This window comes from Helianthus annuus, chromosome 5 (assembly GCF_002127325.2).
Source record: "Helianthus annuus cultivar XRQ/B chromosome 5, HanXRQr2.0-SUNRISE, whole genome shotgun sequence".
In the NCBI taxonomy this organism is placed as follows: Eukaryota; Viridiplantae; Streptophyta; class Magnoliopsida; order Asterales; family Asteraceae; genus Helianthus; species Helianthus annuus.
In genome coordinates this window covers 155429433-155434867 of record NC_035437.2, presented here as the reverse complement: position 1 = coordinate 155434867, position 5435 = coordinate 155429433, and positions in this window count along the sequence as shown.

Sequence of the window (5435 nt, the reverse complement as noted above, 5' to 3'; positions counted from 1 at the left end):
TACGGTTTAATCGCGTGAAAGGCGAAAACCGAGAATGGAATGTGATTCTGACCCAACAAGTTCGGAGACTTGTTTTATACGGGTTTAATATTCACACTCTGAATCTTGGGGTCAAAATGATATGGTTTGACCCGTATCGGCTAATTTATGTAAACTAGTTACATAAGCCGAACCGTGCGCGCAATAGGCGCAACGGGTAACCGTAGGAGTCCTACACTGTTTTCCTAAGTCAATATACTTTAAAGAGGTTGTGGTATCAGTAGGATACCTTCCATAATGCCCGTAACGAGTTTTAGTTCATTATACGCCCCGTAGGGGTTTTCCGGTCATTTTAAAGACTTTTAAAGGGATTTCTGAGTTCTACAGGAAACCTGAGTTTCCCGATCAGTTTAATAAGTGTAAAATACTTTATTTATTAATTAAAATCAGTAGCAACTGGAATCGGGTCAAAAGACCTTGTAGAACTCAAGTTTTGGCCGAAAAGGGCATATTCGGTATTTACCGAACCGTAGCCATAACCGCAGGTTATGAGCAGGTTAAAATCAATTAAAATCATTAAAAATCCCAAAATATTATTTTACTACAGTGGGTAAAAGTTTTGGTGACGAAATCTTGGTTTAGGTAGGCGTTATGCTAATTGCGCCGTTTATTACAAAAGTTTCTTATAAATGCGCTATTTAGCATAACTCCCATTCTAGAGCTCGGATTGGCGTGAAACTTTAGGGACATGCTTAGAATTTAGTAAGCAAGGTTATGGTCCCTTCACGTGTCCGAAATACTCGTTTTATTTTAAAAGGGCGTTACGGTCAACTTTTTAAGTAATTAACGGAAATGCGTAAAAGACTCGGACAAACAACGAATCGGTCACAGAAGGTGAAACCATCACGTGACCTGGTCCTAAGAGAGTCCTAAGGCATACCTACATTGCACTAAAACGGGTCAGAACTGAAGTCAATGCAAAAGTCAAACTTTTGCGACATTCGGCTCCGAACCGGGTCCATATAGCAAATGGCCGAATCAAACGAGTTTGGACAAGTTTATATATTTAATATCATGTTTTATGAGTGTCTAAACAGGTTGCATAGCATCTATATTACAGATTATGTAAGATTCGCAAAAACGGCTTTCTGTTGACTTTTTAAGCATGCGTTTGACTCGACATTTGAACTAGTTAGGGTGGTGATCAGGGGGAACCCTTTTAGAGGTTTATTACCCACATAATTACCAACACATAACTACTTTTGATTCGACAATTCACTGAACCATTCGTGATTTATCGCAAAGTCAATCGTTAGTTACGACGGATTGACTTTTAGGCTAAACTAAGCAAAAACAAGGCCACAGAAGGTTTGGCATACTTACAGAGACTTGTGCACGACTTAGGAATGTTAGAAGAAAGTTTGGGAGCTTGAGAAATGAGCAGAAGGTGTGTTTTGAAGTGTGATTTAGTTGTGAACCAAGCATGCCTATTTATAGTGCAAGAAAGGCCTCTAGATCATCACACATCAGTCTACAAGTGAGTATGGATGATGGGCAGGTGGCCCTTGATGCTAGGAGGCAAGTAGAGGGCACCCATGCTTCACTTATTGCTCATTTGGTCGTTCACTAGCTCAAAAGGCAAGTCTGTCCAAACATTCTGCATATGGGCGTCTCACGCGGCCCGCATGGAAGAACCATGCACTTTTTACGCGGGCCGCCTGAAGTTTAAAATCAGACGCGTTCAACCAGGAGGCTCGCGGCCCGCCTCAACTTAACCCAAACCTTTACGCGGCCCGCGAGAGGTTGGTTTTTCAGGAATTTTAAATCTTTTGTAATCATGACTAGAATCTGGTAATTAATAACGAAATCTTCTGTAATTATTAACCTGACCTTTCGGGTTTGAAGGGGTAACTTTGCGATTTGGCCCTTGATTATTTACAACTAAGGGCCTCGTGTTATTTACCCGCATTGTTAAGTCCCCAGTTATCTTGTTAATTATTCGGAAAGCCTTGACTTTTATTGTTGACGCTTTTAACCCTTCTCGTACGAATTTGATCATTACTTTCTCGTTTTAAAACGGAACTTCGCGGAATTTATACAGTATATTCTAGTGAGCGTATTTTACTGTTACAAAGCCTCGGGTACGTCAAAGGGTCACTCAGAGGTATAATTTAACATGTTGACACAGTTAACCCCCGCAGCTTGTAATCTCTCACTTTCTTCCGCGTTTCGCTTCCGTACGATCCATGATTTATTCGTTTGAAGGTACGAGCACCATTTAGGGTTACTTATACAGTATACTTACCCTTGTTTGACATTTATAACCCTCGAATTTATATACTTTCAAGGTTTGTCAACATTAGTCCTTTATTAAATATAAAACGCCACATGTAAACTTAAGACACGTGTCAATACATTATTGGACACAAAATTTCGAGGTGTTACATCCTCACCCCCTTAAAATAAATCTCGACCCGAGATTTACTCAAACAAATAGGGATATTTCTCTTTCATCGTGGATTCAACTTCCTACGTGAATTCGGGACCTCTCCGGGCATCCCATTTAACTTTAACTATCGGCACATATTTTCTTCGGAGCTTTTTCACCTGTCGGTCTTCAATCGACAAAGGCTTCTCCACAAACTTCAAGCTCTCATCTATATGCACATCTGTGTGTGGGATCACTAATGATTCATCAGCGAAGCACTTCTTTAGATTGCAGATGTGGAACACATTATGAATTCCATTGTGCTCTTCTGGTAAGTTCAATTTATAGGCAACTGACCCGACACGTTCGATAACCTCGAAAGGTCCTATGTATCTCGGGCTCAGTTTACCCTTCTTACCGAAACGCATCACCCCCTTCCAGGGTGATACTTTTAGTAGCACTTTTCACCTACCTCGAAGTGAAAATCCTTACGCTTTGGATCAGCGTAGCTTTTCTGCCTATCACGGGCAGCCTTGAGACGTTCCCGAATCTGGACAATCTTGTCCGTTGTTTCGAAAACTATCTCTGGTCCTGATAATTGGACCTCTCCCACTTCCGCCCAACAAACAGGCGATCTACACTTCCTACCGTATAATGCCTCGAAAGGCGCAGCCTTTATGCTGGTATGGTAGCTATTGTTGTAGGAGAATTCGATTAGGGGTAGGTTCTTATCCCAACTACCACCTAAATCGATAGCACATGCTCGCAGCATGTCTTCTAACGTTTGAATAGTACGCTCACTCTGGCCGTCTGTCTGAGGATGGTAAGCCGTACTAAAGTTCAAACGCGTGCCCAAAGATTGTTGGAAACTCTTCCAGAAATGAGACGTGTATCTAGTATCTCGATCAGAGATGATAGACACATGTATGCCATGTAAGGCGACAATCTTATCAACATATAACTGGGCCAATGTATCGGAGCTATAAGTCTCCTTGATGGGTAAGAAATGAGCTGACTTAGTCAGTCGATCAACTATAACCCATATTGTGTCGTTTCCTTTGCTCGTTTTTGGTAACTTGGTGACAAAATCCATAGTTACACACTCCCATTTCCATTCAGGAAGTTCAGGCTGTTGTAGCAAGCCAGATGGCTTTTGATGCTCAGCCTTGACTTGCGCACAAGTCAAGCATTTGGCTACATAAGCGGCTACAGACTTTTTCAAGCCTATCCACCAATAATTTGCCTTTAAATCCTGATACATTTTATCTGCTCCAGGATGGACAGAATATTTGGAACTATGGGCTTCCTGGAGGATAACATCTCGTAGTCCTCCATAAATAGGAACCCATATCCACCCATTCAATCTCAAAAGTCCATCCTTGTGAAGAGTTAACTGCTCCTTAGTTACTCCTAACTTTTCCTTATGATAATTAGCTTCCAACACAGCCTCTCGTTGTGCAGCTAATATCCTTTCAATCAAGTTATTCTTTACTTCCATTCTCCTAGCATTGATTCGGATGGGTTTCATCCTTTCTTTCCGGCTCAGGGCATCAGCGACTACATTCGCCTTGCCGGGATGGTACCTGATCTCACAATCATAATCATTCAAGGTCTCCATCCAACGGCGTTGCCTCATGTTTAGCTCATTCTGATTGAACAAATGTTGAAGGCTTTTGTGATCTGAATAGATCACAAACTTGATTCCATATAGATAATGCCTCCACAGTTTTAGTGCGAATACAACGACACCCAGCTCCAAGTCATGGGTGGTGTAATTCTTTTCGTGCACCTTCAACTGTCTTGAAGCATAGGCAATCACCTTGCCTTTCTGCATGAGCACACACCCCATGCCAGTGTGTGACGCGTCGCAGTAGACTACGAACTCTTCGGTGCCTTCCGGCAGCGTCAACACAGGAGCGTTGCTCAGCTTTGTTTCAAAATATCAAAGGATTCTTGCTGCTTAGGGCCCCAAATAAACTTTTCCTTCTTCTTGGTTAGAGAAGTTAAGGGCGCAGCAATCCTTGAGAAATTCTCAATGAATCTTCTGTAGTATCCTGCCAATCCCAGGAAACTACGGATCTCTGTGGGCGTCTTTGGCTCTTGCCAATTCATGACCGCCTCTACCTTAGCGGGATCCACCTGGATACCACGCTCGCTTACGACGTGTCCAAGGAATTGGACTTCTCGTAGCCAGAATTCGCATTTAGAGAATTTGGCATAGAGTTGCTCGCGATGCAGCAATTCGAGAATACATCTTAGGTGTTTCTCATGGTCGGCTTTATTCTTTGAATAGATAAGAATGTCTTCGATGAATACGATGACAAATTTGTCCAAGTACGGCTTGCAGACGCGATTCATGAGATCCATGAACGCAGCCGGTGCATTTGTGAGCCCAAAAGGCATCACTAGGAACTCGTAGTGACCGTAGCGAGTCCTAAACGCTGTTTTATGCACGTCTTCATCTCTAACTTCAGCTGATGGTAGCCCGACCTCAAGTCGATCTTTGAGAAATAGCTAACCCCTTGCAATTGATCAAACAAATCGTCGATCCTTGGCAATGGGTATCTATTCTTTATCGTGACCTTATTAAGTTCACGATAATCGATGCACAGACGCATCGATCCGTCCTTGTTCTTAACAAACAGGACAGGTGCTCCCCAGGGAGACAAACTAGGTTTGATGAAACCTTTCGCTAACAGTTCGTCTAGCTGGGTCCTCAATTCCTTCATTTCAGTTGGCGCTAGCCTGTAAGGTGCTCTAGCAATAGGAGCTGCTCCAGGGATGATATCTATTCTGAATTCCACCTGCCTATCTGGTGGCAACCCAGGTAGATCTTCGGGGAAAACTTCTGGATACTCCGCAATGACAGGAATGTCTTCTATCCTTGATTTGGGCTCTTCAATAATCACTTGTGCCATGTAGATGACACAGCCTCTTTTTAAGCATCTTGAAGCTTTGAGCATAGTTACGTTCTCGGGCAATCCATACTGCGTATCCCCTCGAATGGTGAGCGATTCACCAGTCGGGG